This window comes from Rhinatrema bivittatum, chromosome 7 (genome assembly GCF_901001135.1).
Source record: "Rhinatrema bivittatum chromosome 7, aRhiBiv1.1, whole genome shotgun sequence".
Classification (NCBI taxonomy): domain Eukaryota; kingdom Metazoa; phylum Chordata; class Amphibia; order Gymnophiona; family Rhinatrematidae; genus Rhinatrema; species Rhinatrema bivittatum.
Genome location: NC_042621.1, coordinates 143,463,543 through 143,482,342, shown reverse-complemented (window position 1 = coordinate 143,482,342; position 18,800 = coordinate 143,463,543). Strand labels below are relative to the sequence as shown.

At 42.2% G+C, this 18,800-nt stretch overlaps 1 protein-coding gene across 8 annotated transcripts in view; it reads right to left on the bottom strand.

Moving 5' to 3' along the window:
* Window positions 1–18,800, bottom strand: part of CCSER2 (coiled-coil serine rich protein 2) — a 547,725-nt gene that overhangs the window by 51,713 nt on the left and 477,212 nt on the right. The window lies entirely within an intron of this gene.

Below are 18,800 nucleotides of genomic sequence, written 5' to 3'. Positions count from 1 at the left end.
AATATATTTATAAATGATCTGGAAAAGAATACGACAAGTGAGAATCAAATTTGCAGACGATACAAAATTATTCAGAGTAGTTAAATCACAAACAGATTGTGATAAATTGCAGGAGGACCTTGTGAGACTGGAAAATTGGGCATCCAAATGGCAGATACAATTTAATGTGGATAAGTACAAGGTGATGCATATAGGGAAAAATAACCCATGCTGTAGTTACACGATGTTAGGTTCCATATTAGGAGCTACTGCCCAGGGAACAGATCTAGGCGTCATAGTGGATAATACATTGAAATCGTCGGCTCAGTGTGCTCTGGCAGTCAAAAAAGCAAACAGAATGTTAAGAATTATTAAGAAGGGAATGGTGAATAAAATGGAGGATGTCATAATGCCTCTATATCGCTCCATGGTGAGACCGCACCATGAATATTGTGTACAATTCTGGTCACCGCATCTTAAAGATATAGTTGCGATGGAGAAGGTACAGAGAAGGGTGACCAAAATGATAAAGGGAATGGAACGGCTCCCCTATGAGAAAGACAAAAGAGATTAGGGCTGTTCAGCTTGGAGAAGAGACGACTGAGGGGGGATATGATAGAGGTCTTTAAAATCATGAGAGGTCTAGAATGGGTGAATTTCAATCGGTTATTTACTCTTTCGGATAATAGAAAGACTAGGGGGCACTCCATAAAGTTAGCATGTAGCACATTTAAAACTAATCAGAGAAACTTCTCTCACACTCAACACACAAATAAATTCTGGCATTTATTGCTAGGTGATGTGGTTAGTGCAGTTAGTGTAGATGGGTTTAAAAAAAGGTTTGGATAAGTTCTTGGAGAAGTCCATTACCTGCTATTAATCAAGTTGACTTAGAAAATAGCCACTGCTATTACCAGCATCAGTAGTGTGGGATATACTTAGTTTTTGGGTACTTGCCAGGTACTTGTAGCCTAGATTGGCCACTGTTGGAAACAGGATGCTGGGCTTGATGGACCCTTGGTCTGACCCAGAATGGCAATTTCTTATGTTCTAATAGCCAGGTTGAAGAGCAAGGGAGAGAGAGGGCAGCCCTACCTCGTACCCTGCAACATGCTGAAAAAGGGGGAGAGACGTCCATTGATGTTCAGTCACACTCAAGGCCCCTCAGACATAGCCCAAATTCAGGCAATTAAGAATTCTGAAGTCCAGCATTTTCCAAAACGACAAATAAGAAGGGCCAAAGGACGCCGTCAAACGTCTTTTCAGTGTCGAGAGAGATGATGGCTCTGCCACAGCCCTGGTTTTAGCCAAGTGGAGGAGGTTGAACAATCTCCTAGTGTTGGAAATGGAGTACTTGCCCTTCACAAAACCTGTTTAGTCAGGATGTACCTGGTGGGGTAGTAGGGTCTAAGGTCGCAGTTGTTATACCTTCGCAAAGATCTTAATATCAGAATTCAACAGGGAAATGGGCCGATAGGAGCCGCATTCTAGAACATCTTTACCTTTCTTATAAAGAGGGTAATTGTCACGTCAGCCATAGACCCCAAGGAAAGCTCTCCATATCCAGCCCTATTAAAAACTGGGAGGAGAAAGGGAGAAACCTGAGCAAAACATTTCTTGAAAAATTGAATGGAAAAGCCATCTGGACCTGGAGATTTCCCTCCCAGCAAAGCCTTCACCGCTGCCTGAATCTCAAGCAAGGATGTAGGCTCAGCTAGCATCTTCTGTTGAGGCTCAGGCGGAGAAGGCAGGCCCAATCCAAGTAAAAACTCTGGGAGATGATTACCCTCCAGCTCTTGATACAGGTCAGAAAAGTATTTCAAAAAGGCATTTTCTATATCTTGGGGGGCTGATAGCTACACCCTGCACAGCTTGGCATATTTGGGCAACATGCACGCTCTCCTTTTAGTCACCCTAGGCAAAAAAGCCCCAGGCTTATTGAATATTTCATAAAATAGAAGCCTGGTATATTTTATAATTTTCCCAATTTTATGAACCTCTAATGATTGCAAGTCTTTTCTGCATTTTTCCAGCATGTTAAGAATCTTAGTGGAACTGGATCATTATTGAATAGCTTCCAAATCTTTAATCTGAGCCATTAGAAGAACCTTTTTTTGTTTCCACTCCTTGGGGAGGTGGTAAGCAAAGCTAATAATTTTACCCCAAAAGAAGGCTTTAAAAGCCTCCCATCACAGGACTGGGGCATAATCTGCTTCTGGGTTGTGTGTATTGAATTCTGCAATTGCATCTTTCATTAGATCCGGGAACCTTTTATCAGCTGGAAGCAATGTATTAAGTGTCCAAGTAAAGGATCTAGGCTGGGGAGCTTCAAGGGCCAGGCAAAACTCGACAGGGTGGTGGTCTGAGTGCATGCAGGCAAGGAGGTTGCTAGCAGTCACCTTGTTAAACAAGTTGGGGGAGCAAAGGAAATAATTGATCCTGCTATAAGAGTGATGTGGTGAGTATAAGGTCTAGTTCTTGTCTCCGGGGTGGAGCTGGCACTAGGCATCTAACAAATTAAATGTATGAATTAGGTCCTGGAATCCCAAGTTATGAGGGCTTTACTGTCAGGAGTGAGAAGATCTATCCAGCACTGGGTCCGGATTTAAGTTCTAATTGCCTCCCAGACATAAGTAGTCAAATCCAAACTGGGCTATTTGATCAGTAAGAGCATGAAAAAACACCGACTGATCTGTGTTAGGGGCAAAAACATTGACAAGGGTAAGAGGAACAGAGTGAAGCAGCCCCTCAATCATGACATACCGGCCAGCTACATCTGCAAGGCAGTGACGGATAACAAAGGATAGGTTTTTGTGAATTAAAATGCAGACACCCCTGCTCTTGGAGTTATAAGAGGAATAATATATTTGACCCACCCAAGCCCACTTTTAATTTTTCGTGCTCAGAGTAAGATGAGTTTCTTGTAAAAAAAACCAAAACAAAAAAAAAAAAAAACCATCTGAGCATTACAATGCTGGGTTGTCTGGAGAATATATGTCATCTTTTGATCAGAGATGAAATCCCCCGAATATTCAGGGATAGCCATCTAGTAGTCATGACCCCACAATATATGCATAGTATATGAAGAAATTCCAAAAACTGTGCAGCGCTTTCAAAGAGTCGCCAAGTACAGAGGTATCTGACATAGGTCACCAGAAATACAATGTATACAGGAAGAAATAACAGAACACGATAAGAGCAACCTGATCCTTGTGCCAGTTAAGAAGGGCTATAACACTGCCTAAGAGAAAGACATGTGCCTTTAACTCCCCAACTTTCCTATTATCTATAACCCCCCAACCCACCTCTTGCCCTTTGTAATAAATCACAACCCGGCTTTCCAATACAAAAAAACTCCATTTAATTGTATGTACATATTATATTATATTATATTTATTATTACTATGTTAAATTGACATCCGGTTTTATTGTTCCTTATGTTCTACAGTTCTATGTAAAGCCCCCATCTGCTGTTGGGCAGTTCATCGTTTTATGTAAACCGGAGTGATTTGTAATTCCAACAAGAACTTCGGTATATAAAAATTAAAAATAAATAAATAAATAAATTCCTAACCTAATCCTAACACACTTTAAACCTACCACTACCCCCCCCCCCAAACATTGATCCAATCTCTTCAAACCTCCCAAACACCCCCCAACCAAAATTCCAAACTGAGAAATAAGGAGCGATTAACCCTGTGGGACCTAAATAGAGACCGAAGGCACATCTTCCCTCCCGCAACCAGACCCTCTAACCTTTAGGGAGCTGGTGATGTGGACACCTACTACCCGCGATACTACCCATGAGATGCCCAATATATAAAAAGGCGTTGAATCTATAAGTATAAGAAACTAACTGCCCCAACCATATATGGTCAGGGGTTAAGGTAAGGCGTATAAAAACTGAAAAGTACCGTCTAAGACAGAAAAAAAAAAACATTCATGACAGCAAACAAATGTTCAATAGCGATAAAAATGGTTCATAGTAGCAACGAAAAAAAAGGATAAACCGTAAGCATTCCCTGGGAAGATGGCATTATACTGAGATGCAGCTTTGGTTGTGGTGAAACCGTAGAATGGTCAGGTCAGGGCTCTCGCTGAGCTATGCTGGGCTGTGAAACAAAGTAGTAAGGTGGCAGAACTAGGCCAGGACGTAGGAGTTAATCTGAATGCTCTGCTGACAGATTGTCTTTTAGCCATTGTTCAGCCGTTGCCAGGGGCGGATTGGCTGAACAATCACTAGACACTATCCTAGACTATCCTAGGCCATTTGACTATCCTAGACACTGTTGCAGCGGCCCCTGGCCGCTGCAACAGTGTCTAGGATAGTCAAATGGCCATGGCTGAAAACAGAGAGGTGGGCAGGGTAAAGCAAGGCATATTTGTAGTTACACCATTGTAGCTTTTTCTTAAGTGCAGCAAAGGCCTGCCGCTTCCATTGGAGCTCAGTAGAGAATTCTTGAAAGATCATAATCCGGGAATCTTGGTAGCAGATATCATTAATACTGTGAGCCGTGTTCAGGATTTTCCATTTAAGAACATAAGAAAATGCCATACTGGGTCAGACCAAGGGTCCATCAAGCCCAGCATCCTGCTTCCAACAGTGGCCAATCCAGGCAACAAGAACCTGGCAAGTACCCAAAAACTAAGTCTATTCCATGTTACCATTGCTAATGGCAGTGGCTATTCTCTCGGTGAACTTAATAGCAGGTAATGGACTTCTCCTCCAAGAACTTATCCAATCCTTTTTTAAAACACAGCTATATTAACTGCACTAACCACATCCTCTGGCAACAAATTCCAGAGTTTAATTGTGCGTTGAGTAAAAAAATTTTCTCCGATTAGTTTTAAATGTGCCCCATGCTAACTTCATGGAGTGCCCCCTAGTCTTTCTACTATCCGAAAGAGTAAATAACCGATTCACATCTACCCGTTCTGGACCTCTCATGATTTTAAACACCTCTATCATATCCCCCCTCAGTCGTCTCTTCTCCAAGCTGAAAAGTCCTAACCTCTTTAGTCTTTCCTCATAGGGGAGTTGTTCCATTCCCCTTATCATTTTGGTAGCCCTTCTCTGTACCTTCTCCATCGCAATTATATCTTTTTTGAGATGCGGTGACCAGAATTGTACACAGTATTCAAGGTGCGGTCTCACCATGGAGCGATACAGAGACATTATGACATTTTCCGTTTTATTCACCATTCCCTTTCTAATAATTCCCAACATTCTATTTGCTTTTTTGACTGCCGCAGCACACTGAACCGACGATTTCAATGTGTTATCCACTATGACACCTAGATCTCTTTCTTGGGTTGTAGCACCTAATATGGAACCCAACATTGTGTAATTATAGCATGGGTTATTTTTCCCTATATGCATCACCTTGTACTTATCCACATTAAATTTCATTTGCCATTTGGATGCCCAATTTTCCAGTCTCACAAGGTCTTCCTGCAATTTATCACAATCTGCTTGTGATTTAACTACTCTGAACAATTTTGTGTCATCTGCAAATTTGATTATCTCACTCGTATTTCTTTCCAGATCATTTATAAATATATTGAAAAGTAAGGGTCCCAATACAGATCCCTGAGGCACTCCACTGTCCACTCCCTTCCACTGAGAAAATTGTCCATTTAATCCTACTCTGTTTCCTGTCTTTTAGCCAGTTTGCAATCCACGAAAGGACATCGCCATCTATCCCATGACTTTTTACTTTTCCTAGAAGCCTCTCATGAGGCTTCTAGGAAAAGTCGGAGAAATTCTGCAGTTTGATGACTACGGTACATGGCCGGTCACCAGCCACCGGGGCAGGTCCCAGGGCAGGTCCCGGGGCCCTCTGAGTGTGGTCGATTTTAATAAGGGCACAAGGCTCCTCAAATTGCAGCACAGCCGGCAGCCATTTGCCGAAGAAGGTGACAGCATCGTCTTCTTCCACCTTCTCAGGCATTCCTAGGATACGAACGTTCTCCCATCGCGACCTATTCTCGAGCTCATCTAGTTTATCTTGCACAGCATTGTATCGCCGTTCGAGTTGATTTTGGCTCCGGTGAAAGTCAGCGCCATTTCTAGGTTGAGTATTTTGCCACCTTGCACTTCAATCCTGGTGGAATTATCCTGAACCGATTCCATCAACTGGGCTAACTTGTCCACTATTACGGCCAGACAATCATCTAGTTTAGTGGAAATTCATTCCGTAAATTCTTCCATCTAGGCCCAGATAGAGGTGGCCTGGTCGTCTGCCTCACTTGGCACAGCAACCATGTCTTCCTCTAGAGCAGACTCAGGCGTCGTAGATGGCCACGCTGTATCAAGCTTTTTAGCAGATTTTTTAAGCGTTACCGCCCGATCAGCCCATAGGGACGGCAGAGACCGTTTCCCCATCTCCTTAGTTAGTGCCATGGCTCACCGAAGTAGCTCACCCGGAAGGATTAACAAACAAAATGATGATTATTGGCAGGAGCTCTCACGACATGCGGCTGCCTCGCTCAGAGCATAACCGGAAGTCAAGCATCTGATTTTAATTAGACAATTAATTTTACTAAGCAAGCTAAAGGTTCACTTGCTATTTCACACACACTGATTCTGAATTAGCCTTTTTGTTCCTTTTGTACCTTATTTTGTCTCAAGAAATATGGAACTGTTTAATCTATGCACTTTTTATTGTGAATGAAAAGCCCATTCTCACTTAAACATAGAAACAGAAAACATGATGGCAGAAAAAAAAACATATAGTAACATAGTAATGAGGCAGAAAAAGACCAAAATGGTCCATCTAGTCTGCCCAGCAAGGTTCCCAAGGTAGTAAATGCCGCTCTGTGCAGGTTACACCTAAGCTTTATTTATTCCCATCCTCTAGCCTTTAGGGATTCACAGTATTTCATGCCCCTTTGAATTCCTTCACAGTTTTTTAGTCTCCATCATTTCTCCTCTGGAAGGGCATTCCAGGCATCCACCACCCTGTCTGTGAAGAAACATTTCCTGACATAGGTTCTAATTCTTCCTCCCTGGAGTTTCAAATTGTGACCCCTAGTTCTATTGGCCTATCTAGTCTGTCTATCCACTCAACTAATTTAGCTTTACAATTCCCACTTTCTCAGAGATCCTTTGTGTTTATCCCATGTATTAATTCAGATAATGTTCTTATCTCCACCACCTCTACTGGGAGACTATTCTATGCATTCACTTCCCTATCTGTAAAGAAATATTTCCTAAGATTACTCCTGAGTCTATCATCCTTTTACCCTCATCCCATGAACCCTTGCTCTACAGTCTTCTTTCCCTTGAAATTTTGGGAGGTATTTAAATGTCTCTATTTTATCTCCCCTATCCCACATTTCCTCTAGGTTATACATGTTTAGATCTTTAAGTCTGTTCACACATACTTTAGAAGGAAGACCATGGACCATTTTAGCAGACACTCTTTGCACTAACTTCATCTTTTTGAATGTACTGTTTCCAGAATTGTACACAGTATTCCAAATGAGATCTCATTAGGGTCCTATACACGGGCAATATCACTTCCCCTTTTCTGCTGACCATTTTTCTCCCTATGTCGCTAAGCATCTTTCTGGCTTTTGCTGTCATTTTATCCATCTGTTTGGCCACTTTAAGTACATCAGATACAATCACCCCCAAATCCCACTCTTCTTTTATAAGAACTTGTAATTCTCATTTTTATAGGTGGGGTTCACAAACTTTCACAGCACTGTACAATAGATTCATCAATTTGTGCTCTAGTTGCTCAGTTTCTTACATAGAACTGCGGCAGATATTCTATACCTATTTACACTCAATAAGAAAAGACTGATTAGTAATATATAGACCCCAAATATTTCATTAAATATTTATAGTCCCCAAAATCCTCAATTTAATCCCATCTATAACAATCAACTTTAATTTTTTTCCATCATGGCTTTGCTGATTTAGATCAAAGGCTGTTTTTGTTTTATGTCTTGTCTGTCATAATTAGACTATAAACTCCAAAATGTAAGGACTGTCTATTATGTGGCTCTATGCAGCGCTGTGTATATCTGGTATGCAATATACAAATCATGATAGCACTAATTTATTTTAATTGCATTGCTTTATCAATCTATTTTTTATTGTATTTGTATGGAAAGGCAGTATATAAATTAAAAAAAAAAAAAGTGGCATGCCTATTGGGATAATCAACTAACAGGAATACAAATCAAATTCTTTATTCTGTCAGAGAAGAAAAAAGGGATTCTGACTTTGTTATAGTTCATTTGAGGACTAATGAACTAGCAACAAATGAAGTTAGTGTAGCACAAACAAAACCTCAAATTTAGGGATCAAGCTCAGGTACCTGGCACCTAAGGGAGAAGACAGACTCGTATTGCTGATGACAAATTTCAGGCAAGTAAGCCCTAGAACCTCTGTCGGATTAGTACAGTCTAGTTCACACAGACATGGAGTAGGCCCTGACAGACAGCCGCTGATGTGTCACAGACTAAGTGGTCACCTCTGACAAAGAAATGAAGATTGTGGAGAAAATCACAAAAGTAAGAAGCTCACTAGTCTACTCTTGTGCAACAGGTTAGGTAAGGTGAGCATGTATGAGGCTATAGATTATGTAGACAAGCCAAGGAGAAACAGTTGAGACTACCAGGCTAATTTTAATATAAGAACACATGTGCCCACACAAACGCATGCTGGCGTGCGAGCAGAGATAAGCTTGAATTTTAAATAATGTGCACACTTAGGGGTAGATTTTACAAATTTACGCACACGCGCACTTTTGTTCGCGCACCAGGCCAATATCACGGAGCGTAAGGTTTCCATGCAAAAAATAGTCACCCTCAAATGACGACTGACACTTCTGAGATTCAGGATGGGATGAAATGAACCCTCCTTCTTGGGCATGACAAATTAAATGGAATATTGCACCATACTTTGAGACATAGGCACTGGAACCACAGCCCTCAGCCAGAGGAGCCTTGGAAGCATAGATTCCACTGCCTGCTTCTTCTGCGGGGAGTGGCAAGGAGACACCATGAACACGTCCTGAGGAATACTGCGAAATTCCAGTACATATCCTTTGTGTATCACTTCCAGGACCCACAATTCACCTCTGATGAAAGAGAGAGAGGCATCCCCCTATCTCGTGTTCCTGAAGATGGGTCGGCAAACCTTCATTGGGAAGCTTGGGAGGATCCACCACCCGAGCCCGCTCCTCTCTTGGGCTGTTGAGGAAGAAAGGACTGAGACCTACTGAAAGTTTGACTCCTCTGAAAGGTTAACTCTCTGTAGGGACGAAATCACATGGAACCCCAAAGACGACCCCCTCATATCAGAGGGGCGCTGCAACTGCTTCTTATCCACCAGCAACCCAGGAACCGGAGAAATTACTGGCCAATTTCTCCAATTCACTCTCAAACAAGAGTGAGCCTTTAAAGGGCAGTTTCATAAGATTAGCTTTGGAGGCTGCGTCAGCTGTCCAATTTCACAACCATAGTGGATGCCTGGCCGCTATCACTGAAGCCAGTCCCCTGGCCAAGGTACAGACAAATCACGGCCCACATCTGCTAAAAGGGCAGCAGCGGGTTCCATAACCGCTCTGAAATTCACTCCAGAATTAGCTTCCTGAGAGAGAAGCAGACAATATTGTGCCACTAGGGTGCAACAAGATGCTATCTGTAAAGTCATCGCCCCTGCTTCAAAGGCTTGCTTAAGGATAGCCTCAATCCTCCTATCATGGACATCCTTCAAGGCCGCTCCTCCTCAACAGGCATAGTTGTCCCTTAGAGATGGCACAGACCAGCGCATCCACTTTGGGAAAACACAAAACACTCTCTCACCACTGGTTCTAGGTGGTACAGGCCTTCCAATGTCCGACCCCCTTTGAAATTTGCTTCTGGGACACCCCATTCAAGATCAATCAATTCCTGAATGGTGTCCATAACAGGGAAAAAAACAAGAGGCTTTATGCAAGGAAACCAAAATAGGATTCATCTTCAGCTCAGACATGGAATCTAAAGCAGGAACACCTAGCATCTTCAAGGTCTGGGAAATAAGGGCCTGAAATTCATCTCTATGAAAGAACCGAAACATGGTCTGATACGGTTCCAGTCCCGGAGGAATTTCCCCATCTTCCAGGGAATCAGGATCTGCCTCATCATCAGTGCCATCCGGGTTCCTGTCTGGATTACCCGCAACGAACAGAGGTGTGCTCTGGCGCTTAAACAAAGGACTGGAAGAGGGAGGGGCCACCGGCTGAGAGTCCGACATGACGGGATTGGGCGAAGCAGAGGACTGCACCTGAAGAAAGAACTGCAAATCCTGAAAAAACTCCACCCAAGAAAAAGCAGCTGGATCCAGGCCAAACCCTCTATACTGTCACTGCCTCTAAATTCTTCTTCTTTTTTTTTAAATTTACCTGAGGTCAGCCCTTACCAGCTGAGTACAGAGATGGTCTCCAGATCTGGGGGGAGGGGGAAGAGGGTATGTGCAGTCACCGCCGTGCTTGGCCTCTTACACTTGCTGCCTTTAAGCTGTACAATCAGCTAAGTCAACTAGGGGAGGGACCATCTGTTATCACCGCAGGAGAGTGGGGATTTTCTTTTTCTATGTTAAATTCGCCTTCCAAAATCTGAAGCAATTCCACTTAAGGACATGCACGTCCACCATCTGCTGGAGACTGAGAATACTGGCAGGCTGGTGTCACTGCAGGAATATATATACTGTGATGTTAGCTTGCTCCGTCTCCATCTGCTGGCAGGGGAGCATAACCCACTAGTCCTGAGTCCATCTGTCTACACGCTAGGAAATAATTGTTTTTAACCATCTGTATACATACTTTTCAAACTATCAAGGTAGCATGAAAATTTGAATAGATTGTCAGATTAAATTTGTTTTGCTTCTATTTTCATGTCACTAGTTTTCTTGTATTTAGCTAAGAAAAATTTACCAGAAAGATACATTTAAAAAATGTTTAAGATTTATGTTGCTGTAGTAGAAAAAGATTGAATTATCACACGTGTGTGGTAATTAAACTCCTTTGTATGTCTGTCTATTACCATATGTACAATATATAAGCACAAATGTTTCAGCTGCTAAAGCAAAACAGCCTTATTAAGCAAGGATTTATTTTTACCACAAAATTATTTTTGGGCATGGCTTCACAAGGAAAGCAGGGAATGGAAAAACTGTACGGAGGCCTTGAAAATGATAAGAAACAGGAAGAGAAAAGGCAAAGGAAGTAACAATTATTCTGGCATACCTAGTTTGATTTTAAGAATTCATTATGCTATTTAGGGCCTGTTCCTACTAGAGCTCTGACACCCGTTTAATAGCTTAAATGTGTTTCACAGTTGCTTCATAATGAAGTGCTATTAAAACAGATTTCAGGAGGCGTTTTGAAGATTTGCTTACAGAATAATCTCAAGCATGGACCTACAGAGACCATTTTTAGCCCAAATTTTCAGCCTTATACCTTTACTAAAGCCCTGATTAAACCCATATTACTACTTCTATAATGGGCATAACTAGATCAAACACAAAACAGAGCAGATGACAGCAGAAAAAGATCAACTGTCCTCATTATTCCTATCAACATTGCAAGGATACATCCCAGCTGCCAGCCATAAAGCACAACCACTTGTAAAATATCTCTGCTTATTAAGGACTACTTTTGTCATCTTTTTCAGATGGGCAGATAAGCATACAACTTCCTCAATGAGTTTACACCCAGCTGCCCTCCCATCCCATATCTATCCACAAAGTTAAATTACTAATTTTAACAAATCCTAAATGTGGATGCCCTAAATCAGTTTAGTTATACTGGTTTGGAAAACAGATAAAGGTGCACAGAATATTAAGTAGTGTGGATTTACCACAGTGTATCCCATGTTTTGATCTGTAGCATTTACAGTAAACACTTACAGTAAATAAAATACAACGGATAATTATGCCTTTAAAAATCCATTTAGAACTGATCTAACAAGTTTAAAAGTTCCTTTATTGGTATTCATGTTTCCTGTTAGATTGTCTTTCTGGGACAAGGACACATACTGAAAGTACAAGAGACAGCATGATTGTATAACATGCAGGGTGTCTTGACACACATGCATCATGCAAGTAGCATTCAATAGTCATGAAGGAGGAGGCAGAAGAAGTGAGAAGAAATCTGAAATTTGTACTATACCACGCTTTATCACAGAAGTAATGGACTAATTCCTCAACTCCTTGCCAATGGCATAATGGGAAAGCAGAGACAGAAAAAGACAAGGACAATGGCATCAGAGGAACACACGCAAAAATGAGCATTGTTATGACTGAGCATTGATTCATTACAGTACATTCCAAACATTTCACATCTCAGAGTGTAAAGTTCTAAAGCTAAGTATGTTTAAAGATAGTGGTGCTTAGATATAAACTATAACTTACATTAAAATAGAAAGATTATACACGTGCATTTTTAGGTATTGAATATAATACAACAAGCTGGAGTAGTGCTTATTGTAGATAATCCGAACATTTATAATTCATACTTTTTAACACAACTAATGTAGACTAGTAGATACATAAAAACAAGTATTCATATATCAAGATTATTCAATATTTACCTTCTGCCACTCTGCCAGCTCCTCATCAACCTGAATATCGTCCACTACTTATATGCAGATGATGTTCAGATACTGATTCCAATTACCGAATCTCTCCAAAAAACTCTGGACTTCTGGAACTCTTGCCAACAAGCCATCAACAACTTACTCACTAACCTCAACTTGATCCTTAATCAAAACAAAACAGAATATCTCCTCATTTCCCAAAACGGAACCTACACACTTCCAAGTACCATCTTGTCAACTCAATTAACAATAACCCCACAAGTCAGAAATCTAGGAGTTATATTGGATAACCAAATGAATTACAGATCACTCATAAATAACATTGTAAAGGATGGATTCTTCAAATTACAAGTCTTAAAAAGACTGAGACCACTCCTACATTTCAAAGACTTCCGATTAGTTCTACAAGCAATCATTCTCACGAAAATAGATTACTGCAACTCTCTTCTACTGGGTCTCCCTGCCAACGCCATAAAACCGCTACAGATGCTGCAGAACGCTGCAGCGAGGATCCTAACCAAGTCCAACAAAAGAGACCACATCTCACCCATCTTAAAAAGCCTACACTGGCTTCCCGTCAAATTCAGAATACTATTCAAAGTGCTCTCAGTAACCCACAAGGCAATACACAACCTGGCACCACTCGAGCTCACATTCCCTCTCCAACTCCACACATCTTCCAGACCAGTGAGACAAGCCTACAAAAACAACCTTCAAATTCCACCGATGAAGTCAGCATTAAGTAAAAGAGCTTTCTCCACAGCTGGGCCTAAACTCTGGAACTCTCTCCCATCAGAGCTCAGATCACTGCAATGCTCCACTACATTTAAAAAAAGGCTCAAGACTTGGTTATTCAAACAAGCTTTCCCATAACATCAACCTGCGAAATATCCCTGCCAATATCCCCTCAGTGGTAACACGCTAGAGAACTATATAGATCTTCTCTAGAAATCACATGATCTTTGGCAGTCTATTATCTTTGGCAGTCTATCATTAAAACCCAGCCTCTAGCCTATATTAGGCACCGCTCATGTTAATTATGTTATTACCCCCATATATCTTAATCCAAGTTAATTCGACCTGTTCATTGTAAGACATTTACTTGTCATTGTTGTTATTGTTTAAAATGTAAACCGAATTGATCAATAATTTTGTTATTGGAAAGTCGGTATAGAAAAATGCTAAATAAATAAATAAAATCAAGAGCTCCATTCCCCAAGAGTTTTGTCATATGTGCAGAAAGAATACATTTGAAACTAGGGTTTAAATTTATCATAGTTTCTGACCTTTCATGTAAAGCAGGCAGTAAGATTCAATATTCTATATATACTCTACATTGTTGGGGATAAGGAGCAAAACCTATTTTCCATTACTTCACTGTTGCTTAAATCAAAACAAGGACGATATAGATAAAAATACTTCAATTAGCATCTACTGAATTTGGAAGAGGAAGCATTCAGGCATATTTTAAGATATATCAGAAGAACTATCCTTAGAAAATGAACAGTGCATTAGTAAAATGCCATCTATATACCAAAGGTTAGCAGAGAAGATTGGAATTCAAATTAGATTATTCTGCTTAGCAGTATTTAAACTCCAAAATGGCTCATTTTTAAATCCAAATCAGAACAGAGATGTCATTTAACAGAATTATTACCATTACCACCATTATGTTTGTTTCCACAATGGGCCACAAAATGTAATGTTTAATTGGTTCAGCAATTTAACACCAAAAGACATTTTAACACATTAGGTGTCAAACATTTGAAGCTCCTTATTCAGACTCTCAGAACCACAATCTAATCAAATCTTACCACTCAGATAACCAGATAATACAATAAAATATCTAGAGACTTATGTATTAAAGGTTGATCATACTTTTTGTAAGAAAAGAAAGCTTTTCCCATGAAAATATTACAGTCCTGTGTACTAAAAAACCTAAAAGTGGCAAGATAAACCTATGATGAGCACATTAATGGATTGTATATAAGAACACAAGATATGCCATACTGGGTTAGACCAAAGGTCCATCAAGCCCAGTATCCTGTCTCCAACAGTGGCCAATCCAAGTCACTAATGCCAGCAACAAGCAGTGGCTATTCCCTATTGATTAATAGCAGATTATGGACTTCTTATCCAAACCTTTTTTAAACCCAGCTACACTAACTGTTTTAACCACATCCTCCAGCAATGAATTCCAGAGCTTAATTGTGCTTATTTGCTAACTTCATGACGTGCCTCCTAGTTCTTGTATTATCCGAAAAAGTAAATAATCGTTTCACATTTACCAGTGTTCTTACAGATTCCGTGGCACAGGTACTGACCCACTTGTTTATGCAAATGAATATACTGTTCAAAATTAAGCTTTTTGTGATATGTACAAAACCATGAGAATTCTTAATGCAGTGAAAAATGTTTCTCACAACCTTAAGGATGGCAAAAACAGGACTTGATAGTCTTTAGTATGAACAGGCAGAAGGTAACCCCCCCCAATCCTCCTGCTGGAATCTACAGGACTCCTCTGGTGTGGAGAAGGAAGAGTGGGGCCTGTCAGGCCTATCTTCACTTTATAGAAGGGTGGTGATGAGGCCCATCAGACCTCCACCTCTCCCTTCCCCCTTAATAGGAGGAGGGGGCACAAGCCACAAGGGGGTCTCACTTCTACCCCCAAATATGGTGACTAAGAGCTAAGAAAGAGGAGGAAGACTGACACACTTTTCAGGCTTCTTGTCCTTCTCCTAGCAAAGAGGCAGCAAGAAGGAGGTGCTTAAATTCATCAAGCAGTCTAGTCTCCCATGAAGAGAACAGGAGGTGCCTATGGGTCAACCAAAAAACAATGCAATAAACATTATTTTTATTCAGATATGAATTAGGTATGCAAACCACTTTGAGGTGATAATTTTACACACCTAATTCTTAGCAACTACTGTGAAAACACGGTATATTTTTGCAACAGTAAAGTTGGAATTTGATCAATTTTACCAGGGTTCAGTACACAGGCCCCACATCATGCAAATAAAATGATTATTAGCATTGGCTATGGGGGATAACACTTAACATTTAAGCTTCCAGATATCTGTATTTACCTTCTGGAATATTTTATTGCACCCTCAGCTATCTTTCCAAAATAATATGTTGAAGGCTACCCTTTGCAGGTATTATCATACCAGCATCCTTTCCATTTCTATCCATCTGTAATCAATGCCCATTAACAGCAGAACTCATATAGGGGCCGATGCGGGTAGTATAGGCGCTAATCAATCCCCTAATGCAATAAGGGGATAGCAAATGTTGCTTACCTGTAACAGGTGTTCTCACAGGACAGCAGATGTTAGTCCTCACATATAGGTGACATCACAGGATGGAGCCCAATCACAGAACACTTTTGTCAAAATTTCCAGAACTTTGACTGGCTCCTACTGGGCATGCCCAACATGGCACTAACATTGCAGCCAGCAGGGGTCCCCCTTCAGTCTTGTTTAAAAGCTACAGGCAGTGCCGAAAAATAAAATAAGAAAACATTACGAACCCAACACCGCGGGGCGGTGGGCGGGTTTCGTGAGGACTAACATCCTGCTGTCCTGTGAGAACACCTGTTACAGGTATGCAACATTTGCTTTCTCAAAGGACAAGCAGGATGGTAGTCCTCACATATGGGTGAGTACCGAGCTGAGGATGTCCAAGAATGCACCAAACGTACCCAGGTGTGCAAGGCACTAGGACTGGGGTGGAATTTGGCCGAGGGCATCCTGAACCCTAACGGATAGGCAGAAGGGTGTTGGTACGTCACATTGGAAATAGGTTACAAAGGACAGACTGGCCGAAGATGGAATCTTGTCTTCCGGCCTTGTCCAAGCAATAGTGGGCTGCAAAGGTGTGGAGAGAACTCCAGGTGGCAGCCCTGCAAATGTCAGGAAGCAGCAATGGTAGGTGTGCTACTGAAGTCGCCATGGCCCTCACCAACTCTGCGAGCCGAAGTGATTACGAGAAGGAAAATCACTTTCCATGTGAGATAGGGAAGATCACAAGATTGAAGAGGCTCGAATGGTGATTTCATGAGCCGACGCAAAACCAGAATGAGGTCCGAAGAAGGGGCCGGAGGACACAGTGGAGGCTTGAGGTGAAGCAAGCCCTTCAGAAAACGTGTTACAAGGGGTTGTACTGATATGGGCACATCCCCGACACCTTTATGGAAGGTGGCTACCACACTGGCATGCATTCTGATGGAAGAGGTTTTTAGACCTGACTCTGATAAGTGCCAGAGATAGTCCAAAAACTTCGTGATAGGACAGGTAAAGGGGTCAAGGGACTGAGAAGAGCACCAGGACGTAAACCTGTTCCATTTGTAAGAGTAAGATTTTCACGTGGAAGGCTTCCGTGAAGCAATCAGTACATGGGAAACTGGTTCAGAAAGGTTAAGTGGCTGAAGGATTAACCTTTCAACATCCATGATGTCAGGGACAACGCTTGAAGATTGGGGTGGCTGAGGCACCCGTCAATTTGAGTGATCAGAAGCAGATCCTTTCCCAAGGGAATGTGCCTGCGAATGGAGAGATCCTGAAGTATTGGAAACCACACTTGGAGTAGCCAGTGAGGTGCTATCAGGATCATGGTTCCCTTGTCCTGACATAACTTCACGAGAGTCTTTGAGAGAAGAGCAAGTGAAGGGAATGCATAAAGTAGACCAGTTGCCCACGAGAGGGAGAATGCGTCTCTGGGCTGAGAGTGTTTGCTGCGAATGAGAGAGCAGAAGTTCTTTACTTTGTGGTTTTGAGGAGATGCAAAGAGGTCTATCTGAGGATATCCCCATTGTTGGAAGATGGAGTTCGCTACTGAGGGGTTGAGAGACCACTCGTGTGGTTGAAAGATGCAACTCAGCTTGTCTGCCAACACATTGTCCACTCCCGGCAAGTAGGTGGCCCTGAGGTACATTGAATGGGAGAGAGCTTCCGCCCATATCTGTGCAGCTTCCTAACACAGAAGGAAGGAGCCCGTGCCTCCCTGTTTGGTGACGTACCACATGGCCACTTGGTTGTCCGCCTGGATCAGGATAACTTGATTTGAGAGGTGATCCTGAAATGCCCTGAGAGCATATCTGATTGCTCGAAGCTCCAGAAAATTTATTTGGTGTTTGGCTTCCTCTGGAGACCAAGATCCTTGTGTCTGCAGATTGGCCACATGGGCTCCCCCACCGAGGTTGGAAGCATTGGTGGTGAGAGTTAATTGAGGGTCTAGAGCCTGAAAGGGCAAGCCTTGGAGGAGATTGATCTGATTTTTCCACCAGGGAAGAGACTGATGGAGTGAGATGGTTACATGGACAACGGTCGACAGGGGCTGAATGCTTTGAGTCCATTGAGACCTTAAGAGTCCACTGCATGACTCTCATGGCCAAACGGGCCATTGGTGTGACCTGAACTGAGGACGCCATGTGTCCCAGGAGGATGAGAAAGTGGCGTGCAGTCACGGAGTGCTGAGACTGCAGCTGGTGCGCAAGAGACACGAGGGTGAGAGCTCGCTGTCGAGGCAGAAAAGCCTTTGCCTGCAAGGTGTCCACAACCGCCCCAATGACAGACAATGTTTGAGATGGGACTAAGTAGGATTTGTCGTAGTTGACGAGAAATCCTGATGAGATTAGAGTGTGTAAGGTTAGATTGAGGGACGACAGAGCAGCTTGCTGAGTGGGAGCCTTGATTAATCAATCGTCTAGATAGGGGTAGACGTGAACACCTTGAGTCCTGAGGAAGGCTGAACTACTATGAGGCATTTTGTGAAGACTCGTGGCGCAGAGGCTAGGCCGAATGGAAGCACTCTGTACTGATAGTGCTTGGAGCCTACTAGAAACCTCAGGTATTTGCGATGAGATGGAGTTATCGCAATATGAGTGTATGCGTCCTGTAGGTCCAGAGAGCAGAGCCAGTCTCCTCTTTGTAGAAGAGGAAGAAGCGAGCCTAAGGTTACCATTTTGAATTTCTCTCACTGGAGGTACTTGTTGAGGGCCCGTAGGTCCAGAATAGGATGAACGCCTCCTGATTTTTTGGGGATTAGAAAGTACTGGGATTAGAATCCTACGCCGTGCTGAGAGTAGGGTACGGGTTCTATTGCCTTCGACTGGAGAAGTAGGGAGACCTCCTGATCCAGAAGGATGGAGTGATCGGATATTCTCCACATCGGTAGAGGTGGGGAGTCCGATGGCACGGTGAGAAAGTTCAGATGGTAACCCTGAGCAA